We start from the raw sequence: 17,893 nt of genomic DNA on the forward strand, positions 1-17,893 counted from the left end.
AAACTTGGAAATTTCCATGTATTCCTATTTATTCTGTCAAATCTCTGAATAGGTACTTGTATCGAACTTTCTCTCAAAAATCTATCAGATTTTGTGAAAACAAATACTTCGCCTTTAAATCTACAAAACTAAAATTCATGGATTTGTTCCCGGGTATGATCCATTTTTCCACGCTTCTTTCACCTACCAAGTTTATTTCTTTTAATTTACCCAGGCTGCAGCAATTTGCTAATTTCCCGATTCGCACAATAGTATAGAATGTTCTCTTTTCTGAATTGTCAGTCTCTCAAAATCATTTGACAAGATTAGTATTTGCAACCGCCTATTTGGCTGCAGGAGAGTATGACCAGAGGGATTCAGAAGGAACAAGGCAGGTTGCCTCCAATCCAAGCGAAAGTGATTCTCTCCCCTGTCGTCACCTCTTCTTAGTAGGCTATTCGATGTGAACAGCATGTTAGAACTTATTAAAATATTAGATTTTTTTAGAAAAACAGCAACATCACCCAGTAACACATCAATAAATATTCCACCCGAACCTGGTTTCTTTTACAGTTTTGCAACAAAACACCAAACACAAATTGCTCGAATTTCAAATTGAATTGGCTCAATCATTAGTATTGACAGGTAATATTACAATATAATCCTATTTGCTGTAGGGTTGTGATCATAGTGCTCTCGCATAAAGGGTTGTCATAGAGATGAGCAATCACTGTACTAGCCTTCAATATCATTGCTGGGTTACCATCTCAAACAAAAAGGAGATTACTACAAACAGAGAGGACATAAAAACACACCAGTTGACAGACACACACAAAAAAAAAGACATAAATACAATTGTGCATATAGAAGTGAACCGGAAAGACAAAAACTATAGCCCCGGTTTTAACTTGGAGTGGGAATTAGGCGGGCGGTGTGATGGAGGGGGGTGGGGATGATGTGAGTGCCAAATCTTCCTGACCTCGGGAGCATGAGGTCCAGGTAACCTCAACTCCCGACCCTTATCTGCATGATGACAGTCAGCTGGGTGGGAAGTGGCAGCTTGCTGGCAGGCGGGAGCAGAATTTTGGGCGACAGGAGGATGCCGGCTGGTACCAAAAGAACGGTCGCCAGTGACCAGGTAAGTTGTGGGGAGGGGGCTTTGAGAGGGTATCATGGGATGGAACTGAAGGGGAGCCCGAGGCATGGGAGGTCTAAACTTTTCTGTGAGGCCCTGCTCCTCCTGACTCCAGAAGGAAAATAAGAGGTTTAAAAAAAACAACCTTTTTGGGCTTTTACTGGTCCTGGATCCTCTTCCCATTATCTAAACCTGGCTTTCTTGCTCAGGTCACAGTTAAAATTGCAGTCAAGCCTGATGACATCATCGCACCCCAATCTGCAAATGTAAAGCAGGACCCACCAGCTTCAGGCGGGTGTCTTTTCCGCCTGCTCAGAAGAGCAGATTAAAATATAAGACTGCAGGATCGGTGCGGGATGTCGGCGGTAAGTCACCCAGCTGATTGTAACTGTCTGCCGCCTGGTTTCTGCTGCGCGGGTAGAGTTAAAACCGCCCTCTGTGTGTGTCTCAGGGAGAGAGAATGTGTGAGAGAGAAAACCTGAGCTATTAGAAATTTTATGTGCGTGTGTGAGAGAGAAGCTGAACTACAGAAATTGGTTTAGGATTTTCAACACCAACAGTAGCCCATTCATTTTACTGTCAGAATAATGATTGGAAAACCTATGCCATTGTGTGTGAGAGAAACACAGAGAAGGTGTGTGTAGAAGAGAGATAGAGGGAGAGGAGAAACTGTGTGTGAGTAAGTTGAGAGAAAGAGAAACAGAACTACAGAATGTGTGTGTGTGTGTGTGTGTGTGTGTGTGTGAGAGAAAGAACCTTAAATGGAGAAACTATAAGGCTGATAATGTAATCTTTGGCACCTATAGCACTACTGTGCACCAGGTGCTGGCTCTCCACATCATTGGGCACTGAGGCTTGAGACTTGGGGCTTGACTTTCCCAGGAAATTGTGGGTGCGTTGGGTGTGGGGGGGCTCCGAAAATCGTGGAAATCCCATTCGAGTTCGGAGCCCGGCTCCAACCTGCCAACATCCGAGTTCCCCATGGACTTACCTGTGTGCGTGCAGACGTCCCAAATCCAGAAGTCCCGCCGGCAATTAAAGCCAGCTGGATGATAGTTAAAGAGCCAAATGTACCTCGTTGAGGTACTTAAGGCACTTTACTTGTGACATATTAGGTAGCTAGAAAGATTTTTAACTTACCTGGGCGGCTTTCCCACGGCTTCCGATTCACGCCTGGTGAAACCAGACGTGATGGGCCGGATCAAGCAAAAAGAAACAAAATAAATTAAATAACAAACCATTGCATGAAGTTAAAACATAAAATCAACCTACCTTTCCACCCTGCTCCGATGTCCGATGTCTCCCTTTCTGATCTCCCCTTCTTCACTCCCCCCTGTCCCCCCGATCTTCCACCCCCCGCCCCCTCACCGATCTTCCATTCCAACACTGGATGCCATCTCGCTCTCTCACTTTCTTTCCCCCCCCCCCCCCCCCGCCCCCGCCCCTTGCGTTGCAGCTCCTGACGGCCTGTTAATCAGGCTAGCTGCCGGGCGTGAAACCAGGAGAGGACGTTAATCATCATCAATTACGATGCGATTGCGTTGGAAAGGGTAATTTTTGTTTATTTGGGTTTGCCATGTGCGTCTTCACCCCCCCCCCCCCCCTCCACACTGCCAACCCACCACCATTTCAAAATTGAGCTCTTGATGTGAATAGCTCTGCTATCATTGAGGATGGGGATGTTCATGGAGCCATCTCCAGTTAGTTGCTTATTTGTCCACCACCATTCATGACCGGATGTGGCAGAGTTGCAGAACTTTGCCCTGATCCAGTGGTTGTGGCATTGTTTAGCTCTGTCTATAACATTCTGCTTCCACTGTTGAGCATATAGTCCTGTGTTGTAGCTTCACCAAGTTGGCATCTCATTTTCAGTTATTACGATAATGCCATCAGTGTGTATTGTTTAAACAAAAACATTCATAACGCCAACTAAATCACCTCCAAAAAGTCAAACATTGTGCTTTCAATGATTTGAAAGGACTACTGATGATGAGATTTTTTCTTTAACAATAGAAATGATACAATTTGCTGTAATTCCCACATAATTAATAAATAACTGTCCAAAAAAACAATATTTAAATCAAAGAATTTTCAAACTGTTCAATTGCCTGTTTTTCTAAAAGCTCCTGAGTTTCTACAGAAGTGATTCTTAATTTTTAAATAATTTTAGAAACCAGTGATGCACCTTTAAGTAATATTCATGAGTTTTCCTTAATCTCTGGTCCCACACAAACTTGGAGCGATGTGATGGCTGTAATTCAGCTTTGTTTAAATATTGTCTTTAACCACGTCTGACTTCTCATAAAGATATGCAGCCTCACACTGCCATTATGTTGTAGGTGAACGTGATTGAACTCGTGAGATAGTGAGCCTGTCAGCATGATGTATCACAAAATCACCTAGCAGCAGTCAGAAATATTTAATTTAGAATCTCACTTCTTTAAGATAATAGTATATAGAAATCAAATATTTATAAAGATTAATGTGCCTTATTAGAAAATATCACTTGGCCCCCTCCTATTTCTCATCTACATGCTGCCCCTTGGCGACATCATCCGAAAACACCACGTCAGGTTCCACATGTACACTGACGACACCCAGCTCTACCTCACCACCACCTCTCATGACCCCTCTACGGTCTCTGATTTGTCACACTGCTTGTCCAACATCCAGTACTGGAGAGCAAACATTTCCTCTAACTAAATATTGGGAAGACCGAAGCCATTGTCTTTGGTCCTCGTCCCAAACTCCGTTCCCTAGCCACTGACTCTATCCCTCTCCCTGGTCACTGTCTAAGGCTGAACCAGATTGTTCGCAACCTTGGCGCCCTATTTAACCCTGAGATGAGCTTCCGACACCATATATGCTCCAACATCTGGACTGCCTACTTTCACCTCCGTAACATCGCCCGTCTCCACCCTAGCTTATCTGCTGCTGAAATCCTTATCCTTGCCTTTGTAGTCTCTAGACTTGACTCTTCCAATGCTCTCCCGGCCGGCATCCCATCTTCCACCCTCCATGAACTTGAGTTCATCCAAAACTCTGCTGCCTGTATCCTAACTCGCACCAAGTTCCGTTCTCCCATCACCCCAGTGCTCCCTGACCCACATTGGCTCCTGGTCCGGGAACATCTCGATTTAAAAATTTTCATCCTTGATTTCAAATCCCTCCATGGCTTCTCTGTTCCCAATCTCTGTAACCTCTTCCAGCCCTACAACCCCCCGAGATCTCTGTGCTCCTCCAATTCTTGCCTCTAGCACATCCCTGATTTTAATCACTCCACTATTGGCGGCCGTGCCCTCAGCTGCCTACGCTCTAAGCTCTGGAATTCCCACCCTAAACCTTTCCACCTCTCTACCTCTCTCTCCTCCTTTAAGACACTCCTTAAAACTTACCTCTTTGACCAAGCTTTTGGTATTCTATCCTAATATCTCCTTATGTGGCTCGGTGTCAAATTTTGTTTGCTAACGGATGTTTTACTACGCTAAAGGTGCTATATAAATGCAAGTTGTTGTTGTTCTTGTTGTGTCATGCAAATGTCACCAGGCAGTTAAATTATTCCATTAGAAACAACGACTGGTCTCAACACTAAATTGAAACAGCACAAGTAGGTAGCACTGTCAGCATAAAGTTATGTTACCTGATGTGAAAGGCCTGCCATGTTTAGAAGAATTGAATTAACACAGTACTTGAAAATCAAACAGCAAGTACAAACCATAAAGGAATATACTTTAGAACACAAAAAAAAACAAGTTGGCAGAACTCTTAAAAACTCTATTTATGCGTATGTACTTGATGTTTGGGCAGTGCTCTGTGTGGGTGTACGCAATGTCTGAGCAGTGTGTGTGTACACAATGTCTGAGCAGTGCTCTGTGTGTGTGTGTGTGTGTGTGTACACAATGTCTGAGCTGTGCTGTGTGTGTGTACACAATGCCTGAGCAGTGCTCTGTGTGTGTGTGTGTGTGCGCGTGTGTGTGTACACAATGTCTGAGCTGTGCTGTGTGTGTGTACACAATGCCTGAGCAGTGCTCTGTGTGTGTGTGCGTGTACACAATGCCTGAGCAGTGCTCTGTGCGTGTGTGCGTGTACACAATGCCTGAGCAGTGCTCTGTGTGTGTGCGTGTACACAATGTCTGAGCAGTGCTGTGTGTGTGTGCGTGCGTGCGCATACACAATGTCTGAGCAGTGCTCTGTGTATGTGTGTGTGTGTGTGTGTGTGTGTACACACAGTGCCTGAGCAGTGCTGTGTGTGTGTGTGTGTGTACACAGTGCCTGAGCAGTGCTATGTGTGTGTGTGTACACAGTGCCTGAGCAGTGCTGTGTGTGTGTGTGTGTGTACACAGTGCCTGAGCAGTGCTATGTGTGTGTGTGTGTGTGTGTGTACACAGTGCCTGAGCAGTGCTGTGTGTGTGTGTGTACACAGTGCCTGAGCAGTGCTGTGTGTGTGTGTGTACACAGTGCCTGAGCAGTGCTATGTGTGTGTGTGTGTACACAGTGCCTGAGCAGTGCTATGTGTGTGTGTGTGTGTGTGTGTGTGTGTACACAGTGCCTGAGCAGTGCTATGTGTGTGTGTACACAATGCCTGAGCAGTGCTGTGTGTGTGTGTGTGTGTGTGTGTACACGGTGTCTGAGCAGTGCTATGTGTGTGTGTGTGTGTACACAGTGCCTGAGCAGTGCTGTGTGTGTGTGTGTGTGTGTGTACACAGTGCTATATGTGTGTGTGTGTGTACTCAATGTCATCGGGACCTGCCTGCAATTTTAACTGCACGGCTTGAGCGGGAAGCTGCTGTGGTGAAGAAAACAGGGAAGAGGAGCCAGGGCCAGGAGTGGCCCAAACAGGTAAGTTTTTTTTTACTTTCCTTGTGGGGCCGGGAGGAGCAAATAGTGACAACTCCTAGGGCCATCTGCAATTACTGATATCCTTCCAGGATTACATTCCAACCTCCAAAGAATAATGTCAGCTAACCAAAGGAAAACAATGCTGTCACTGCAGAAAGTGTTTCCATCAGTATAAAGCAAGAAATTAATGCACTAGTAAGTCAACAAATAGAGCAAAAATAAAGAAAACGTTTAGAATACCGAACTCTTGGAATGCAGTCAATAGCTGTGCATGCAATAGCAAGGTTGCTGCAGTGTCAGAGCAGTAGATGTGTGTGCCTGTTAGCCATTGATTGAGTGTTAGGTGCTAGCAAGAAAACAATGTTGAAGGAAATCCTTTGTTGGGTTGGCATGAAGCCATCAACCTCACCCACACCCACATGCCCGGTGATGTCCACTTCAATTATTTGGAGGGCCTGCACCTTGTAGTGGGCAAGGTGGTGTCGGTTGACTGGGCTGCCACCAATGTGGGTTCTCTCCTAATGATTAGGTACAGCCTTCTCCTTTAAAAAGAGACCCGTTGAGTATTAGGAGGTAATACGAGGGGCTCCCTAATGAGCAGCCCACATTCTACAAGATATGAAAGAATCAGCAGAGTCGATCTAGGAACCATATAGAGAGTTGGTGAGAAAACATGCCAGAGTTGTGTCAGTTCATGGAAATCTATCCCTATGGCAGCCATCAAATTAGAGGTGCAAATTCAGATATTAAGGAGTATTAGAGGTGAGGCTTTGTAAGCTACATTGCAAATATGGCAGTATACTTTGCGCTAGGTGTTTGGTGCATACATAGTGCAGCCAACCTCTTGCTTTGAGTGGGCACCTACTAGTGTTCCCTATCTTGGCACTCTTCCTCAGTCTAGAGAACCCTTTCTTCATTTTCTCATATGAATGATAAACAGAGGAGACAGCATTTACTTGATTGGTCATCTCCTGTCATACCTGCTGCGCTGTAGCTCTGATACCAGGGTTCCTCTTTACCCCAAAAGTGGCTACTTTCCTGACTGCCTTCTCCTCCATAAGAATCTCAGCGAATGGGGCAGTTTTTGTTTTATCCAGCAGTCAGCCTCCACCAAAAATAGCATAGCACCCCATTAAGTATAGCAGCCCTTTATGAGCAGCTGCACTTAAGATTCCCTGTCCCTTCAGGTGACTCAGTGCTCCCTGCACATGTAAAAAAACATGCAGGGGCCTTAAACAAATTATTCAAATTAGCCAACCCAAATTCAAATCAGCACAATCCGGTGGGGTCAGCTCACCAACAAACTAATGCAGGTACGGGCTATTTTTTGGGCTGATTGCAGAATCAGCCCTATAGTACCTGTTTTTCAGTTTATAAACTTGCAACCGAAAACAGTGATTTTTATTTTGAAAAGTGTTGAATCTCAGACTCAGCATCTAAATAAGTCCTAGTTCTGAAATGGTAGGCAGTGCATCTGCAATTTTCTGATAATCTGCCAGTTGTGTGCAAGGCCCCGTCAGTGGTGCAGGGCTGTAAAAAGTTCCATCCATCATCTCTCCAATAGAATTGTATGGACAATAAATAATGTGATCCATTTCCTATATTTTACATCATACTCATCCCCCTATTAAAATGTCACTTCTTGGGTCAGGCCTGAATGTTTTTACATACAAACATATGAATTAAGAGTAGGAGTAGGCCATTCGGCCCCTCGAGCCTGCTCTGCCATTTATAAGATCATGGCTATTCTGATTGTGACCTCAATCCTATTTTCCTATCTACCTACTATAACCTTTGACTCCCTTGTTAATCAGGAATCTATCTAACTTAGCCTTAAAAATATTCAATGATCCTGCCTCCACCGTTCTCTGGGGAAGGGAATTCCACAGACTCACGACCTTCAGAGAGAAAATTTCTCCTCATCTCCGTCTTAAATGGGAGGCCCCTTATTTTTAAACTGTGGCCCCTAGTTCTAGTCTCCCACAAGGGGAAACATCCTCTCAGCATCTACCCCTTCAAGTCCCCTCAGGATCTTATATGTTTCAATAAGATCACCTCTCATTTTTCTAAACTCCAATGTATACAGGCCCAACTTGTCCAACCTTTCCTCATAAGATAACCCCCTCATCCCAGGAATCAGTCGAGTGAACGTTCTCTGAAGCCTCTAAAGGAATTATGTCCTTTCTTAAATAAGGAGACCAATACTGCACACAGTATTCTAGATGTGGTCTCACCAATGCCCTGTACAACTGTAGCTAAACATCTCTACTTTTATATTCCATTTCCCTTGCAATAAATGATGTGGAGATGCCGGTGATGGACTGGGGTGGACAAATGTAAGGAATCTTACAACACCAGGTTATAGTCCAACAAATTTATTTTAAAATCACAAGCTTTCGGAGATTATCCCCTTCGTCAGGTGAATGAGTGAAAAGGTTCTCAAATCGCATATCTTATATTAGGCTGGGACAGCATCACACCAATCAAAAGGTGTCGTTGTTGTTCAAACAGGCCAGTCACGGAGAACAGCACGTCCCAGTACACTGGATATACTGGTGGCGGGTTGGCAGAGTGAAGGTGCATGTGGCAAACCCGCATGAACAAAACTTACCGTTTCCGACGTGTTCGCATGTTGATTGCTGATGATTAACGTCCTATCTGGATTTCGCACCCAGCAACTAGCCTGACTGACTGGCTGGCTGCTGTCAGGAGCTGCAACGCAAGCGGTGGGGGCAAGAAAGGGAGAGAGTGAGATGTCATCCGTCACTGGACTGGAAGACCGGGGAGGGGGGAGGAAGAGGGGAAGATCGGAGAGGGAGAGGAGAAGATTGGGGGGACATCGTTGGGAGGGGGTGAAGAGGGGGATATCGGGGGGGGGGGTGAAGAGGGGCACATCGGGGTGGGGGGTGAAGAGTTAGACATCGGCGAGGGCGACATCGAACATCGAAGCAGGGTTTTCACTTCCGTCTATGGTTTTTAATTTAATTTATTTAGTTTCTTGTTCCCTGATCCGGCCTTTCGTGGTGGGCAAGCCGCCCAGGTAAGTTAAGAATCGTTCTAATTACTTCATCTGTCACAGGTAAAGTGCTTTAAGTACCTCAATGAGGTACATTTGGCTCTTTAACTGTCATCCCTCCGGCTTTAATTTCCGGCGGGACTTCTGTTTTCGGATCGCCCGCGCGCCCACAGGTGGGTCCCTGGGAAACTCCGAAGTCGGCAGGTTGGAGCCGGTTTCTGAACCCGAACGGGATTTCCGCAATTTTCAGAGCCCCCCTGCCCCCAATGCACCCGCAATTGCCCCCTAAAATCACCCCCCTTATGTCCTCTTCACAACTTACTTTCCTAACCACCTTTGTGTCATCAGCAAATTTAGCAACCGTACATTCGGTTCCTTCATCCAAGTCATTGATATAGATTGTAAATAATTGAGGCCCAAGCACTGATCCCTGTGGCACTCCACTCGTTACATCTTGCCAACCTGAAAATGACCCATTTATGCCTACACTCTGTTTCCTGGTAGCTAACCAATCCTTTATCCATGCTAATATGTTCCCCCCCTACACCATGAGCTCTTACTTTGTGTAGTAGCCTTCGATGTGACATCTTGTCAAAAGCCTTCTGGAAATCCAAGTACACCACAACCACAGGATCCCCTTTATCCACGTTGCTTGTTACTTCCTCAAAGAACTCTAATAAATTAGTCAAACATGATTTCCCTTTCTCAAAGCCATGTTGACGCTGCATGAGTGCATTGAGATTTTCTAAGTGCCCTGCTATAACCTCCTTAATAATAGATTCCAGCATTTTCCCCATGACAGATGTTAAGCTAACTGACCTGTAGTTTCCTGTTTTCTGAATCCCTCCTTTCTTGAATAGAGGAGTTACAGTCGCTATTTTCCAATCTGATGGGACCCTTCCAGAACCTAGGGAATTTTGGAAAATTAATACCAATGCATCCACTATCTCTGCAGCCTCTTCTTTTAAGACCCTGGGGACTTGTCAGCTTTTAGTTCTAATATTTTTTTCAGAACCCTTTCCCTGATGATTGTAAATGTTTTAAGTTCTCCCTCCCTTTCACCTCTTGATTCACAATTATTTCCAGCATGTTATTTGTATCCTCTACAGTGAAGACGGACTCAAAATATCTGTTCAATTCATCCGCCATTTCCTTATTCTCCATTATTAATTCCCTAGACTCACCCTCTAGAGGACCAAGGCTCACTTTACTTACTCTTTTCCTTTTTAAATACATGTAGAAACTCTTACTATCTGTTTTTATATTTCTAGCTAGCTTTCTCTCGTACTCTAATTTCTCCCTCCTTATTATTCTTTTAGTCATTCTTTGCCGTTTTTTTATATTCTGTCCAATCTTCTGATCTGCCGCTAATCTTCGTGGAATTGTACGCTTTTTCTTTCAATTTGACACTATCTTTAACTTCCTTAGTTATCCACGGATGGCATGCCCTTCCTCTAGAGTCTTTCTTTCTCACTGGAATGTATCTTTGCTGAGTGTTATGAAATATCTCATTAAATGTCTGCCACTGCATCTCTACTGACCAATCCCTTAACCTAATTTCCCAGTTCACTTTAGCCAACTATGTCTTCATGCCCTCATAATTGCCTTTATTTAAGTTTAAAACACTAGTCTTAGATTTACTCTCCTTTCCCTCAATCTGAATGCGAAATTCAATCATATTGTGATCACTGCTACCTAGATGCTCCTTTACAATGAGGTCATTAATTAATTCTGTCTCATTATGCATCACCAGATCTAGAATAGCCTGCTCTCTGGTTGGCTCTAGAACGTGCTGCTCTAAGAAACTGTCCTGAAAGCACTCTATGAACTCATCTTCCAGGCTACCTTTGCCAATCAGATTTTTCCAATCTATATGTAAATTAAAATCACTCATGATTATCGCTGTTCCTTTCTCACAAGCCCCCACTATTTCTTCCTGTTTACCATGTCCTACAGTGTGGTTACTGTTAGGGGGCCTATAAACTACTCCCACAAGTGATTTCTTGCCTTTACTATTTCTTATCTCTACCCAAACTGATTCTACATCTTGGTCTTTAGAACTAAGGTCATTTCTCTCTATTATACTTGTGTCATCCTTAATTAACAGAGCTACCCCTCCACCTTTTCCTAGCTTCCTGTCCTTCTGAAATGTCAAGTACCCTTGAATATTCAGGTTCTAGCCTTTGTCATCTTGCAGCCATGTCTCTGTAGTGGCTATCAGATCGTACATATTGTTGACCGGAGGTCACCGGTTACGGTTATTGGCTTAGTACAAAGAGGAGAAGAGTCAATTCTCTCTTAACTCTCAATTCACTTTATTTACGCTGTTAGATCATATACATATAGCTTATACGTCTGGTTAGATATAGACATGCAGTTTGCACCAGGTTATACAGTTTTATACCCAAACTAGGATCTAAACGCTATACGTCTGGTTAGATATAGACATGCAGTTTGCACCAGGTTATACAGTTTTATACCCAAACTAGGATCTAAACGCTATACGTCTGGTTAGATATAGACATGCAGTTTGCACCAGGTTATACAGTTTTATACCCAAACTAGGATCTAAACGCACACCCACTACGTTTCTCTGATACTCCCTGAGTGGTCACAGAATATAAAGGATAATACCCGAAAAGGAGAGCTGACGCTGGCCAAGCGTTCCGTTCTCTCTCTCTCTTGACGTCGTCTCTACGTCCCTGACGTAGGTTCTTCCACTTCCGCGATGGTTGGTCTCCGGAGTCTTCGCTCTGGCTCCACGCCCCAGATTCTTCATTCTTATTCCGAATCTTATCTCTTCAAGCTGTGATGTCTCTCTCTCCCGTTGGTTTAGGCTTGCTCGCCTAGTCTGTGCCTTCTCCTCATTGGCTCTGTCCCAAAGACTTAGGTAGCATTACCTCATTACTCCTTTTCTAAATAAGGACTTGTGTCTTATCACATCTCCTTTGTCTTTCACAAAACTTAGCTAATTCAAACCGGTTCCAGCCAGCTCAGGCCAGCGACTGAACTCAGGTTACTTCAGTTCAAAAGTTGCTCTTGCCTGTGTGTCAGCAGCTCGGAATCTCAGGTTACTTCAGCCCCGGCCAACAATATTTATTTCTATTTGAGCTGTCAATTCATCCATTTTGTTACGAATGCTACGCGCATTCAGATACAAAGCCTTAATGCTGTCTTTTTACTATTTTTGCAACTTCTAGCCTTATCTGCTGGCGCACTCTTAAGTTTGCATGCTCTGACATTTCCTGCCACTCTCTGATTATCATTTCCTTTATTGCTACCTCACTCTCTTGCCTTGTCTTCTTTCTTTAATGTATCACATTTTCCCTTACTTGATCTCTCGCCCCCACTATTTAGTTTAAATACCTTCTCTAGCACCCTAGTTATACGATTCGCCAGAACACTGGCCCCAGCACGGTTCAGATGAAGGCCGACCCAACGATACAGCTCCCACTTTCCCCAGTACTGGTGCCAGTGCCCCAGGAATTGAAATCCATTTCTCCCACACCAATCTTTAAGTCACGAATTTAACACTCTAATCTTACTTACCCTCTGCCAATTTGCTTGTGGCCTTTATGCCTACTTTGTGCCTACATTTAATAGGCAGGCTATATGCACAGTGAGGTCCCATTCCAAAGAATGGGATTTCGTGCCTGACCTAATTTAAACGGAATTACTGTTTAATTGACAGGATGGGGGCAATTTTAACTATCGGGTGGCAGGAGAGGGGCAGGGGGAGGCTTAAATTCCTCAAAATTTGAAACCCGACCACAACCCATCACGAATGCGCCCACTTCCAGATTAACTGGGCGAGTAACCTACTCTTGAGAGGCGGGTCAGTTATTTAAATATGTTAATGAGGCTGCGTGCCTTACATTTTAGCAGACTTACATTTAATGGCTGCGGGCCGGGTTTTCCAGGGCTCGGGGAACCCAATAGCTAAAGGGAGGCGAGAACAGCTGGATCCAGCAGGTAAGTGCTTTTTCATCACTGCTTGTGGGCCTGGAGGAACAGGAGTGCTACCCCCCCCCAACCCTGCGCCGCCCCCCCCGGCCCTCAAGGCCCCGATTGACCTCCCTCCCACATGATCTGCCGACACCCCCCCCGTGATCCGATGACACCCCCCCCGTGATCCGATGACACCCCCCCCGCGATCCGATGACACCCCCCCCGTGATCCGATGACACCCCCCCCGTGATCCGATGACACCCCCCCCCGCGATCCGATGACACCCCCCCCGCGATCCGATGACACCCCCCCCGCGATCCGATGACACCCCCCCCGCGATCCGATGACATCCCCCCCGCGATCCGATGACACCCCCCCCGCGATCCGATGACACCCCCCCCCGCGATCCGATGACACCCGCGATCCGATGACACCCCCCCTCCCCGCGATCCGATGGCACCCCCCCCCCCGCGATCCGATGGCACCCCCCCCCGCGATCCGATGGCACCCCCCCCCGCGATCCGATGACACCCCCCCCCGCGATCCGATGACACCCCCCGCGCGATCCGATGACACCCCCCGCCGCGATCCGATGACACCCCCCCCGCGATCCGATGACACCCCCCCGCGATCCGATGACACCCCCCCGCGATCCGATGACACCCCCCCGCGATCCGATGACACCCCCCCGCGATCCGATGACACCCCCCCCGCGATCCGATGACACCCCCCCCCCCGCGATCCGATGCCAACCCCCCGCGCGATCCGATGCCAACCCCCCGCGCGATCCGATGGCAACCCCCCGCGCGATCCGATGGCACCCCCCGCGCGATCCGATGGCACCCCCCGCGCGATCCGATGGCACCCCCCGCGCGATCCGATGGCACCCCCCGCGCGATCCGATGGCACCCCCCGCGCGATCCGATGGCACCCCCCGCGCGATCCGATGGCACCCCCCGCGCGATCCGATGGCACCCCCCGCGCGATCCGATGGCACCCCCCGCGCGATCCGATGGCACCCCCCGCGCGATCCGATGGCACCCCCCGCGCGATCCGATGGCACCCCCCGCGCGATCCGATGGCACCCCCCGCGCGATCCGATGGCACCCCCCGCGCGATCCGATGGCACCCCCCGCGCGATCCGATGGCACCCCCCGCGCGATCCGATGGCACCCCCCGCGCGATCCGATGGCACCCCCCGCGCGATCCGATGGCACCCCCCGCGCGATCCGATGGCACCCCCCGCGCGATCCGATGGCACCCCCCGCGCGATCCGATGGCACCCCCCGCGCGATCCGATGGCACCCCCCGCGCGATCCGATGGCACCCCCCGCGCGATCCGATGGCACCCCCCGCGCGATCCGATGGCACCCCCCGCGCGATCCGATGGCACCCCCCGCGCGATCCGATGGCACCCCCCGCGCGATCCGATGGCACCCCCCGCGCGATCCGATGGCACCCCCCGCGCGATCCGATGGCACCCCCCGCGCGATCCGATGGCACCCCCCCGCGCGATCCGATGGCACCCCCCGCGCGATCCGATGGCACCCCCCGCGCGATCCGATGGCACCCCCCGCGCGATCCGATGGCACCCCCCGCGCGATCCGATGGCACCCCCCGCGCGATCCGATGGCACCCCCCGCGCGATCCGATGGCACCCCCCGCGCGATCCGATGGCACCCCCCGCGCGATCCGATGGCACCCCCCGCGCGATCCGATGGCACCCCCCGCGCGATCCGATGGCACCCCCCGCGCGATCCGATGGCACCCCCCGCGCGATCCGATGGCACCCCCCGCGCGATCCGATGGCACCCCCCCCGCGCGATCCGATGGCACCCCCCGCGCGATCCGATGGCACCCCCCGCGCGATCCGATGGCACCCCCCGCGCGATCCGATGGCACCCCCCGCGCGATCCGATGGCACCCCCCGCGCGATCCGATGGCACCCCCCGCGCGATCCGATGGCACCCCCCGCGCGATCCGATGGCACCCCCCGCGCGATCCGATGGCACCCCCCGCGCGATCCGATGGCACCCCCCGCGCGATCCGATGGCACCCCCCGCGCGATCCGATGGCACCCCCCGCGCGATCCGATGGCACCCCCCGCGCGATCCGATGGCACCCCCCGCGCGATCCGATGGCACCCCCCGCGCGATCCGATGGCACCCCCCGCGCGATCCGATGGCACCCCCCGCGCGATCCGATGGCACCCCCCGCGCGATCCGATGGCACCCCCCGCGCGATCCGATGGCACCCCCCGCGCGATCCGATGGCACCCCCCGCGCGATCCGATGGCACCCCCCGCGCGATCCGATGGCACCCCCCGCGCGATCCGATGGCACCCCCCGCGCGATCCGATGGCACCCCCCGCGCGATCCGATGGCACCCCCCGCGCGATCCGATGGCACCCCCCGCGCGATCCGATGGCACCCCCCGCGCGATCCGATGGCACCCCCCGCGCGATCCGATGGCACCCCCCGCGCGATCCGATGGCACCCCCCGCGCGATCCGATGGCACCCCCCGCGCGATCCGATGGCACCCCCCGCGCGATCCGATGGCACCCCCCGCGCGATCCGATGGCACCCCCCGCGCGATCCGATGGCACCCCCCGCGCGATCCGATGGCACCCCCCGCGCGATCCGATGGCACCCCCCGCGCGATCCGATGGCACCCCCCGCGCGATCCGATGGCACCCCCCGCGCGATCCGATGGCACCCCCCGCGCGATCCGATGGCACCCCCCGCGCGATCCGATGGCACCCCCCGCGCGATCCGATGGCACCCCCCGCGCGATCCGATGGCACCCCCCGCGCGATCCGATGGCACCCCCCCGCGCGATCCGATGGCACCCCCCGCGCGATCCGATGGCACCCCCCGCGCGATCCGATGGCACCCCCCGCGCGATCCGATGGCACCCCCCGCGCGATCCGATGGCACCCCCCGCGCGATCCGATGGCACCCCCCGCGCGATCCGATGGCACCCCCCGCGCGATCCGATGGCACCCCCCGCGCGATCCGATGGCACCCCCCGCGCGATCCGATGGCACCCCCCGCGCGATCCGATGGCACCCCCCGCGCGATCCGATGGCACCCCCCGCGCGATCCGATGGCACCCCCCGCGCGATCCGATGGCACCCCCCGCGCGATCCGATGGCACCCCCCGCGCGATCCGATGGCACCCCCCGCGCGATCCGATGGCACCCCCCGCGCGATCCGATGGCACCCCCCGCGCGATCCGATGGCACCCCCCGCGCGATCCGATGGCACCCCCCGCGCGATCCGATGGCACCCCCCGCGCGATCCGATGGCACCCCCCGCGCGATCCGATGGCACCCCCCGCGCGATCCGATGGCACCCCCCGCGCGATCCGATGGCACCCCCCGCGCGATCCGATGGCACCCCCCGCGCGATCCGATGGCACCCCCCGCGCGATCCGATGGCACCCCCCGCGCGATCCGATGGCACCCCCCGCGCGATCCGATGGCACCCCCCGCGCGATCCGATGGCACCCCCCGCGCGATCCGATGGCACCCCCCGCGCGATCCGATGGCACCCCCCGCGCGATCCGATGGCACCCCCCGCGCGATCCGATGGCACCCCCCCGCGCGATCCGATGGCACCCCCCGCGCGATCCGATGGCACCCCCCGCGCGATCCGATGGCACCCCCCGCGCGATCCGATGGCACCCCCCGCGCGATCCGATGGCACCCCCCGCGCGATCCGATGGCACCCCCCGCGCGATCCGATGGCACCCCCCGCGCGATCCGATGGCACCCCCCGCGCGATCCGATGGCACCCCCCGCGCGATCCGATGGCACCCCCCGCGCGATCCGATGGCACCCCCCGCGCGATCCGATGGCACCCCCCGCGCGATCCGATGGCACCCCCCGCGCGATCCGATGGCACCCCCCGCGCGATCCGATGGCACCCCCCGCGCGATCCGATGGCACCCCCCGCGCGATCCGATGGCACCCCCCGCGCGATCCGATGGCACCCCCCGCGCGATCCGATGGCACCCCCCGCGCGATCCGATGGCACCCCCCGCGCGATCCGATGGCACCCCCCGCGCGATCCGATGGCACCCCCCCGCGCGATCCGATGGCACCCCCCGCGCGATCCGATGGCACCCCCCGCGCGATCCGATGGCACCCCCCGCGCGATCCGATGGCACCCCCCGCGCGATCCGATGGCACCCCCCGCGCGATCCGATGGCACCCCCCGCGCGATCCGATGGCACCCCCCGCGCGATCCGATGGCACCCCCCGCGCGATCCGATGGCACCCCCCGCGCGATCCGATGGCACCCCCCGCGCGATCCGATGGCACCCCCCGCGCGATCCGATGGCACCCCCCGCGCGATCCGATGGCACCCCCCGCGCGATCCGATGGCACCCCCCGCGCGATCCGATGGCACCCCCCGCGCGATCCGATGGCACCCCCCGCGCGATCCGATGGCACCCCCCGCGCGATCCGATGGCACCCCCCGCGCGATCCGATGGCACCCCCCGCGCGATCCGATGGCACCCCCCGCGCGATCCGATGGCACCCCCCGCGCGATCCGATGGCACCCCCCGCGCGATCCGATGGCACCCCCCGCGCGATCCGATGGCACCCCCCGCGCGATCCGATGGCACCCCCCGCGCGATCCGATGGCACCCCCCGCGCGATCCGATGGCACCCCCCGCGCGATCCGATGGCACCCCCCGCGCGATCCGATGGCACCCCCCGCGCGATCCGATGGCACCCCCCGCGCGATCCGATGGCACCCCCCGCGCGATCCGATGGCACCCCCCGCGCGATCCGATGGCACCCCCCGCGCGATCCGATGGCACCCCCCGCGCGATCCGATGGCACCCCCCGCGCGATCCGATGGCACCCCCCGCGCGATCCGATGGCACCCCCCGCGCGATCCGATGGCACCCCCCGCGCGATCCGATGGCACCCCCCGCGCGATCCGATGGCACCCCCCGCGCGATC

This window comes from Heptranchias perlo, chromosome 10 (assembly GCF_035084215.1).
Source record: "Heptranchias perlo isolate sHepPer1 chromosome 10, sHepPer1.hap1, whole genome shotgun sequence".
NCBI lineage: Eukaryota > Metazoa > Chordata > Chondrichthyes > Hexanchiformes > Hexanchidae > Heptranchias > Heptranchias perlo.